Genomic DNA, 11282 nt, shown 5'->3' with positions numbered 1-11282 from the left:
ACAATTATACACTCTTATATCGACCATATTAAATTCTTAACAACTTTAAATAGAATTAATAATATTAAAATTATGTAAGTGTTATTAAATAATAGTCATGAAAGAGATCTCCCCTTCTGAACTATATTAAATTCTCAATTTTTAGACTTATTCTATAATTTGATTATAATTAATAAGTTATTGACATAGTAGTGTACCATATCAGTATTGTTGTATAGATTGATATATATAATTTGCTATAGAATGTAAGTGGTATAAGATTAGAGTTGTTTAAATTCTATTATAAAAATGGTTATTTACTCATTAATTTGATATAACTCTATTATTTTTAGTATAAATAGAACTTCTAACTAATAACAACAACAATAAATTCAGTATAATTCAATAAGTGGAGTATGAGAAGGATAATATGTCCACATATCTTACCGCTACCTTGTGAAGGTAGAAAAGTTATTTACGATAGACTATCGGCTCAAGGAACAAGGAAAAGAAAGCAACCATAGCCGGAACTTATAACCAACACCTATTTAATAAAAAATATAATATAATTAGTTTTTAATGAACATAGGTGTTAACCATATTAAATTTGATATGTATCTAGATATATGAAAATTATATACAAATTAATATGAATAATAATGTTAGTGATAGATATTTAGATATTCTGTTCTATCTATGTAATTGTTAAGCTAACTATTTTTTAAATAATTTAAAGCAAAAGTATTTCATTTAGCTACATGATTTTATTTTAAATAATTTTATGTGACTAAAATATTACCACTGGTATAACAAGTTTTAACTTGTGGCAAAAAATAATATTTAGCTACGAAATTTTATTTCAAAAATAAATTTGTAGCTATATCATCTTGTCATGACAAATAAATGTAGCTATTAAACCAATTGTTGTCACAATATTTTAGTACTTGAAGCAAAAAATATTTATTTAGCTATCATATTTATTTAAGTATCTTGTTGTGGCTAAAAGGTTACTATTGCTACAGTACGTTTTAACTCGTAGCAAAAAACTAATATTAGCTACGAAATTTTATTATAGCAATAATTTCTATATCATTTAACTATCGCCACACTTTTTTTTATAACCTGAAGCAAAAATATTTATTTAGCTACAATATTTTGCTCCAAATAATCTATTATAGCTAAAAGATTACTATTGCTACAATAATTTTTGTCATGTGGCAAAAAAATATGTTTAGCGAAATTTTATTGTAGCAATTTAGGTAATTATTGCCACGATTGTTATCAATTATGGCAAAAAATGAGGAATTAGCTTTGCCAATTTAATTTTTGTGGCTAATAAAATTTATAAATTTGTAAATAGCCATGGAATTCGAATTTTTGTGGCTATTGTTAGGTATTCGCCACGATTTTTAAATCTGTAGCTAATATTTGGTAGCTATTTATGCATAATGTTGTAGTGAGATAGAACCCATAACTTTAAAAATATAATATGTCTAATGTCAAATCCTTTTAAGGTTAAACCTATAAAGCTTAAATCTTAAATTCGCTTTCGCGTGCATCTACGGCTTACAACAGTAGCGGAGGGAGCCTATAATTACTGGGTTCAACATAACTTAACATCTTTTAATACAATATACAAATATTTGATTTTAAAAGTATAATAAATTCAATATTAAAAACGTGAAAATCAATTGCACTAAATTTAGAGTGTGAGTCAATCTTTGAATCGAGCAATATTGCATCTGTGAGTGCGTTCTTCAGAAAATAATGGTCATACATATCACGAAATGGTGGTGGTAGACTTTTACTTATTAGAGTGGGTGGGATACAGTTGCTTTGTTGTACGGCTACCATTAAAAGGGAATGAAAATGGCCTGAATAACTATGATTAATTTTTTATTACCACTATAAATTGGATGAATTAGGACAAAGAAGAAAATACTACTAGTACTCTTAACTAATTATAGTATTAGTACTTTATCCAATTCATTTTGTATGATGGTATTGGAGACGCAGACTGCAAGAAAAAAGAGAGAGAGATTTTTGGCTAATATTAAAATCGTAAATAGAATTTGTGATGTAAAACATATCATGGTATTTCAATGATTATAAATACATGTCATTAAAAATAAAATGGAGCATTTAAAAGAGTTTCTAAACATATAACTGTGATATTCTTTTTTCATGGAACAAGATTAAAGGACACGGAAGAGTGCCAATATGTGATGGAGTATGCGTTTTGTCACGCTCCCACTTGATTATTACTACTATTATTTTACATTCTTTGGCATATTTAGTAGTACTACATTTGTGTGGTTTATAAACTATTGTCGTCTTCATTACTTCAGTTTTGAAATGTAAAGTGTAAACCAACAGAAAAAAAATATTTGATAGGTAATTGTTCTCAAGATTCAGTTTCTGACTAAACATGTGATTTAATGGTATAATCTATTGTTGCATTCTTATTTATATTATTGTGACTTATATGGTGGTCCTATTCAGTACTCCACAGCTATTAATTTTGTAACACTAATTACAGTGTATATCAGAGACGGACCCAGGATTTATTGATGGCGGGTGCACCTTGTCTTAATTCGTACAGTCGGCTCTTGCCATATAGGGGTGTAAAAAGAAAATCGATAAATCACACAAACCCGATAATTCTAGTCAAATCGAGAGAAAAAAAACCCGACTATGGTTTGTTTTGATTTGGTTTGGTGTTGAAAAAAAACCCCGACCATAATTGGTTTGATTTGGTTTTAACTAAAGAAAGTCAAACGAAACTAAACCAACCCGACATTACATATATAGAAAGTTTAGATATATTTAATATATAAATATATTTATTGTGATGTAATTTATATTTTGAGCATAAGTTATATGAGATATTTTGAGCACAAGTTATATGCTTTGTGCTACAAAGATTTTACCGGAAAAATCCCGAATAATTCGAAAACCCGAGAAAATCGAGATTGAAAAACCCGAGTTTCATTGATTTGTTTGGTCTTTAGATTTAATAACCCGACACAATTGATTTGGTTTGGTAATTGTGAAATCCGAACCAACCCGACCTATGTACACCCTTAATGCCATGGTGCATTTAATTGATTGTTATATTTATTCAACTTATATATACAAATCGATAATCCAATTAATTAAATAGATTTAGCTTTAATTTAATCAAATTTTCTACATCCAGATGAGAAATGTACGTTTTACTAGCATTTTATAAATTATACAGAACCACATCTATTCTAACAATTATACAAATAAAACACAAGATGTGTAAATTTATTGTAACATACCTGAGAGAGAGTGTGTAAAAATAATGTAAATGGATTAGAAATTAATAAATGTAGAAAAGAATTAAAGGAAAAGGGAAAAGGGCCAAAAGAAGAATGAAAAATAATGCTGAGGACACTGTTGGTAAGAATTGTAAGAAACAAGGCCAAGCAAAAGGTGGAAAATAATAAAAACAAAGAAATGACTAAGGAATTAAGAAAGTGCCGTTTGTCATACTCAGTTTTTGCAAGAGTAAACTTTCTTTGAATTCAAAAAAAAAAAAAAAAAAAAAAAACATCAGAAATAAACGCTGGAACTGGTTTCCAACTCTAGACATCAATCAAAGGAAGACTGCTTGAGCAAGCTTACCGTCCAAAGCTTTGTGACAGAGGGGGCCAACAAAATAATTAAAGGGGTCCTCAGTGTACATACAAATATATATATGACATATATGCAACATTTTTGTCGAGGCTAACGGATTCCGGTGACCCCTCTATACCCAACGTAGGATTCCGGTGACCCCTCTATACCCAAAGTAGGCCCGCCTCTGTGTATATACCATATCCTGTTAGTTCTGAATAGCAACATTAATAAGGGATACTTAAATTTTTATAAACTGCCAAATTAAAGGTTTTCCCCAACAAGTAAAACGTATAATGATTTCACATTTGTCTATTGAAACACTAGCTGCATGCACATTGTTTTTTCGTTACCATGTGATTTCAATGATTTGAGGTAATTAATTAAGAGCACAAAGTTTTTGGATCGAACTATATGTATATATAGAGAGAGAGTCCAAGGCAAAAACAATAAGAGTACGTTCATCTATTGCTTTATAAACTAAAAATCTTCCTTTTCCCCTCCCCCTTTCCAACAAATCATTTGAGTGTTTAATGAAAAACATGGATTTCAAAAAGTATCAATTGGTCAGTTTGAGAATTTTTTGCACATCAGACCAAAAATAAATGAATAAATATGTGAAGTTGATCAAAAGTTAGAACTTAAGTTCACATCAACTCACCTAGTGGATGTAAGACCAACTATAGCAAATTCTATAAGAACTATGAGGTCTTACGTTTAGATCCAACAGAGAGAAAGATATATAAAAAAAAAATCATCTGTACAAATCTGGATAATCAGAGCTTTCGATATTTATGCTTGTGCGAGATAACATGCACCCGCAAAATTAGCTGAGAATTGATGTTGGGCATATTTCTATATGTTTTGATATTACTTTACTCATGTTTTAACTGCTTTTTGTTGCTATTTGGTCTTAAAAAATGCCCAACATGGATTAATTATTGGTTTTTATGACTAATGGAGTTATATGTGATGATTTAGGGTATTTGGAGTGCAAAAATACGAAGAAAAGATGCTCCAACTAGAGGAGAAGAGGGTGGATGCGTCGCATCCAACCTTGGGAAGAAGGTTACTTGGTGCACCCCTTAGCAGTGAAGTCGGTCCATAGTATCCCACAGCATCCGCACCTGGGAAAAGCTGAGATGGAGGAACAAAGGGTGGATGCGAAGCATCCACCTTAGCATGCGAAGCTGAGAATCGGAGGACGAGCAGCATCAATCCCTGAAGCAGATTCGGACTAGGATTAGGAAAACTTTGGCCCACGATTTCTGTACGCAATATATAAGCCAAAAATACCTCTTTTAGGTCATCTAACATACTTTTGAAGGGAATTCAACCTTGGGAGAGCAAGGAGCCGCCGTGGAGGCCGGGTTTCATCTTTCTTCCACCAAACTTATTAATTTTTAGGTTCTATGTATGATTTGTTGTTTTGCTACCATGTCTATGTGGAGCTAAACTTCACGTTCTAGGATTGTGGTTGTTTCATGACTATTGTTATTCGGATATTGATTTTGCCTCATTGATTTATCATATTAGTTTATTTATTCAATCATGCGCTTAATTATTTGATTGCTTGATCACCAATTGAATACTATCTACGAATCTAGAGTTGAACTCGAAAGTGGGAATTCTAGATTGCATATAGGATTGAATAGAGCAAGTTCTTGAACCTGGGCATCGGGGAACGGATTCGCGGTTAGGATAGACATATACCTAATTGCCTTGTTTGGTTGATTTATAGGAACTATAAATGCATTCTTGTTAGTTCTAACTCCATATACATATAGGCATTAGGTTAGCATGAATAGGCGAGTAAGTTACGCAAATATGCATCTAAGTTACACAAAGCCAAGCCAAACCAGTCAATTCCTTGTGCAAGTTCAACTCTCTCCTTAGACCAGTCATTCACCAATTTTGTTAAAAGATAACGTCGTTCCTCGTATTCCCTTAATCGTGAATATTCTTCTCAATCCAATCCTTACTCCCATATTCAAATTCAGACCTCCCAGAGTTCAGGTCATGACAAGCCCAAAAAGACGGGCCATAAAAATCTTCCGTCAACCAAGCGTCTTCAGCAATAACCTTACTTCTGGATATTTTATCCCCAGATATAATGTTGAGATAACTAGAAATACACTAAGAGAAAAATCAAATAGTTATAAAAATAAAAATATTTACATAAAGGGAAGAAAAAAAACTTGTTAAGATAAAAGTAAAAGTCTAATCTAGAAAAACAGCTAATTTCTAATTCCCCGGCAACGACACCAAAAACTTGTTGCGGCCAAACGCACACGTAAGTATACGCGGTCGTCAAGTAATAAAGTGACTAAAAGTCGGATGTCGATCCCACGAGGACTTGTGATTAACTATTAACTAAAGTAGACTATCGTAATTATCTAAACAAGAATTAAACCTAGAAGTATTTGATTATAAACTAATTAAATAAAGAAATATAAATAATGAACTCTGAACAGAGGAAGAGCAGATTTTTATGTTATCAATGTAATGAAAACGATCTAGGGTCATGGGCTATCTAACAATCTTATTGTATTCTTCAATTGAATTGACTAACTAATTTATCTAGTTTATTGGTTAACAAAGTTAATATTGCTCATAAGAATCTGTCGAAAGTTGATGCGTGTAACGCCCAACAATTTAATGATGAGTTGTGTGAAGTTGAAAAAAATCTTCTAGACCAAATTGAGGAGCTAAAATGAGAATACCAAACATTAGACCATATTTGTATTGAGGATATCCATGTTGAGAAGAGTGTTCTAGAGTCATGTGAGGAAGTAGATAATATTATACTTGAAGACTCTAGTGTGTGCACATATGAGGATATACATAGTGATACAATTCTAGAGTTGGGTGATCCTCATTCTAAATATTTTTCGACATTATGTTTAGATGATGACATGGAAATTGATTTATCTCAGCCTATGAGAGAGTCAAAGGGTGAGGATGAGAGTGCCTATATTCTTGAATTTATTGTGCCAAAAAGCAAAAATTACATTCCTCATCTAAAGGCCGAGAAGTGCAGAGTGAAAAATTTATTACTTGGCCTAGTTATCTTTGTAGCCCCACCAAAGGAGCATAGCCACATACCGGATGCCCTGTTAGGGGCACAATTCATAAGTTCAAGGTGAAGGCAAAAAGTGGTTCAAGTCGTGACGTAACTTTAAATTAGGCGCTTGTTGGGAGGCAACCCAGCTTTACTGCTTTCTTTTAATTTTATTTTATTTTATTTTTTTGTTATTTTTCTATTATCTTTATAGTGTTGTTTTTGTTTTGTAGGACTATAAACATAGGAAGCAAAGCCATTGGAAGAATGCAAAAGCAAGTTAGATGGTGAGAACTAAGTGTGGGGTGCCCACACAAAAGACCATGCTTGGGGGAAGTCTGAGTACCTCGTGAGCCGCTATTGCTTCGGCTTTTGACCTTTCAAGGAGTTTTTTGTTCACCTCTGTTATTGTTTTGCTTTATTTGTGCATTGGGGACACTGCACCCTTTTAAGTGTGGGGTGAGATAATTTCTCTATATAATTAGTAGTAGGATGTTAGAAAAATGTTAACTTCTTATTTTTGTTTTTGTAGTTAGGTAGTATTTTAGTAGCTATGAGAAAGACAATCGGAAAAAAAAGTAGAAAAATTGAAATTTTCCCGACGATGGATCTCCTAGACAGTTTTCTTGAGGGATTAATGTCTAAACAAAAATCCAAAAATATGTCTTTTAGCTTTCTTTAGGTAATAATAATCCCCTATGATTTTTCTTTGTGCCTCGGTTCTTTTCCACGGGATATAGTTTGAACCGGGTAGTAGTTTTTCCTTCTTTTTTTTTTTTTAAATTTTTTTTTAGAGTAGATTAGAATTTAGGGAATAAATGGAGGAAGAAAGATGAAATTCCTAGGCACCTTGACTTGTTTGATAGTAGCATATTTAGGCTTTGGCATGTGTAGTATCTTCCCTATGATTTGAAATTATTAATGATGTCTTGTTTAATTGGATAGCATGTTTTGTGGCGCCTATGTCTCATTTACTTGACTTATGTTCACTTTGCGTTTAATGCTTAATATCTTGTGGTTTCGTGAATACTTGCATTATTTGAGAGTCGGAATGGTACCGTCCATAGTGAGTCATGTGCCATGTGTGGTGAAGTTTTTGTGTAGTCCATGTCATTGTACTTGTGTCTAGAACTTGCTCGGTATGTGAGTTGAAGCGAAATCCTAGGTTCTACTCGGTTTGAATTATGATTTTAGGCCTTCGTTGATCTTTTTGAACTGTAATGCTACCACAAATTAAATATATCCCTAGTTAACCTTTTAAGCCTATATACTTTTATTTGATACCCACATTACAAGCCTATACCCTTTTTATTCTTAATTGACGTTCTTTTGATCCTTTTACCTCTTAAAGAACTTTAATTGTGAGATGAGTGCTAAAGAAAGTAAATAGGAGGAAAATTGGGTGGCTTTCGAGTGGAACCAATGAAAAAAAAAGGGCACTTATTTTGTAAAATAATACACCACTAGCGGAAAGTGAAAGAGGAAAAATAATAGTTGAAAAAAAATGAAAAAATAGAAAAAGAAAATGTATGTAGAAAATAAATTGTTGTCTTGTTCTTGCTAGTGAGATGTAAATTAAGTTAGTGCTTAAAGAAAGAGAAAATATTTTTGGGGGATGATCTTGTTCGTGAAACTGAAGTGGATTGAAGAATTTGCGCTTAAAGTTTATCATATGATGTGTTAAAGTGCTTAGGAGGTTGAGTCACTATTCCTAAATATATCTTACCCATCCCTTAGCCCACATTACAACCATGAAAAAGTCCTAATTGATTTTAGATCGAGCGAGCTTACAGTAGTAGAGATTTAGATTAAGGGCAAGCCTATAGTACCAATTGCATGCATGTGACTTCTTTTGTGAGGATGAATGATATTCTTTGATATATATGAGTCCTTAAAATATATTTGAGCATTTGATTTAAGTGTGTGGATTCAACTTACTCTTTTTTTCTTGTTGTGAGGGAACATGGTTTCACGAGGGATAGGTAACATTATTAGACTTCTCTACGATATTGAGTGTTCAAGCCATGAGTGCATTGTGACATTGAGTTGGTTTTTCAAACTAGGATTGTTATGAGTATGTTGTCTTTGTTTGAATATTTTTGAAGTTTGGCATTTATAAAAAAGGAAAGTGTATGTGAATGCATATGCATATGCTATAGCTTAATTGTTGCAAATAACCATGATCATAGGTGTAGTGTGCTTTGAATGATAAGAGATTAATTTTGTTTCGTCCACTATAGTGATGGTTTGTTCGAGGACGAACAAAGGTTTAAGTGTGGGGTGGTGATGTTGGACATATTTCCTTATGTTTTGGTATTACTTTACCCATATTTTAACCGTTTTTTGTTGCTATTTGGTCTTAAAAATGCCCAACATGGTTTAATTATTGGTTTTATGACTAATGGAGTTGTATATGATGATTTAGAGTGTTGGAGTGCAAAAATACGAAGAAAAGATGCTCCAACTAGAGGAGAAGAGGGTGGATGCGTCGCATCCAACCTTGGGAAGAAGGTTACTTGGTGCACCCCTTAGCAGTGAAGTCGGCCCATAGCATCCCCATAGCATTCGCACCTGGGAAAAGCTGAGATGGAGGAACAAAGGGTGGATGCGAAGCATCCACCTTAGCATGCGAAGCTGAGAATCGGAGGACGAGGTGGATGCAAAGCATCCACCCCAGCATCAATCCCTGAAGCAGATTCGGACTAGGATTAGGAAAACTTTGGCCCACGACTTTTGTACGCAATATATAAGCCAAAAACACCTCTTTTAGGTCATCTAACATACTTTTGAAGGGAATTCAACCTCGGGAGAGCAAGGAGCCACCGTGGAGGCCGGGTTTCATCTTTCTTCCGCCAAACTTATTAATTTTTATGTTTCTTTATATGATTTGTTGTTTTGCTACCATGTTTATGTGGAGCTAAACTTCACGTTCTAAGGTTGTGGTTCTTTCATAACTATTGTTATTCGGATATTGATTTTGCCTCATTGATTTATCATATTGGTTTATTTATTCAATCCTGGGCTTAATTATTTGATTGTTTGATCACCAATTGAATACTATCTACGAATCTAGAGTTGAACTCGAAAGTGGAAATTCTAGATTGCATATAGGATTGAATAGAGCAAGTTTTTGAACCTGGGCATCGGGGACAAATTCGCGGTTAGGATAGACATATACCTAATTGCCTTGCTTGGTTGATTTACAGGAACTATAAATGCATTCTTGTTAGTTCTAACTCCATAGACATATAGGTGTTAGGTTAGCATGAATAGGCGAGTAAGAACTCGACAGATCCTTATGAGCAATATTAACCTTGTTAACCAATAAACTAGATAAATTAGTTAGTCAATTCAATTGAAGAATACAATAAGATTGTCAGATAGCCCATGGCCCTAGATCGTTTTCATTACATTGATAACATAAAAATCCGCTCTTCATCTGTTCAAAGTTCTTTATTTATATTTCTTTATTTAATTAGTTTATAATCAAATACTTCTAGGTTTAATTCTTGTTTAAATAATTAGGATAATTTAATTTAATTAATAATTAATCATAAGTTCTCGTGGGATCGACATCCGATTTTTAATCACTTTATTACTTGACGATCGCGTATACTTACGCGTGCGTTTTGACCGATACAAGAATATACGCCCAAACTCGACGGACACCACATTTATTAAAAAAGGACAAGCTGTTGCAAGAATTCCGGCATCTTTAAAGGAGTGAATAAACTATTAGTACTTGAAGAAATAATGGTCATCAAGAAATGGGGCTGCTTATTATATTTAGTGGGATTTCATGGGTCGTCGTACAGTTACTTTATTGGATGGCTACCATTAAAAGGGAATGAAAGTGGCGTGATTAACATGACCAATATTTTTTTATTACCACTAAGTTGGACGAATATTTATTCCATTAGTGTTACTATAAGTGCTAAAAATGAACAATAGCCCCCCCCCCCCCCCAAAAAAAAAAGGACTAATAGAACTCTAGCTAATAACGTAATATATCATTTTTAAGTTGCTCTATGTAATGGAGCTGTGTTTTGTCACATTCCCATTTGATTATTACTATCTTATAGTATTACACATTCCTCACATTTTTTGCTACATTTAGTACTCCGTACCTAATTTGGTTGTTTTGTGTTGGTTTATCGACTATTTCCACTTTCATCACCATGAGATCGAGCTAAGAAGTTACGTTTTTGTTTGAAAGTTTTGCTTTGTGTTAGAAACTCATTAAGTATGAATAGTAGTTTTTGAATTGGAGTATAATAAAATTTGGAATCCGAAGTCATAAAGTTTCAAATACGACTAAACCAATTTGAGCTTTGAAATGCTGACCGACAGAGAAAAAGAATTGGACATCTTCCGTCAACTAAACTGAATGCAATGAATCTACTCATAAATCTCAATAATTGGAAACCGTTTGATTACTTAAACTGTCGTGAAGGCAGTCACCATTTAGTTCACCACAAACTGAAATAGTACTAGTAGTTGTTAATGGTATGCATACATGAATAATATATACACAGGCCATCGTACTGCTTCAAGGTGGATGTACAGTTCGGGGTACAATTCACACAACTCAATAATTTTG

The sequence above is a fragment of the Nicotiana sylvestris genome, chromosome 10 (assembly GCF_000393655.2).
Source record: "Nicotiana sylvestris chromosome 10, ASM39365v2, whole genome shotgun sequence".
NCBI classification, from domain to species: Eukaryota; Viridiplantae; Streptophyta; class Magnoliopsida; order Solanales; family Solanaceae; genus Nicotiana; species Nicotiana sylvestris.
The sequence above is the reverse complement of the archived record's forward strand: the minus strand, read 5'-3'. Positions refer to the sequence as shown.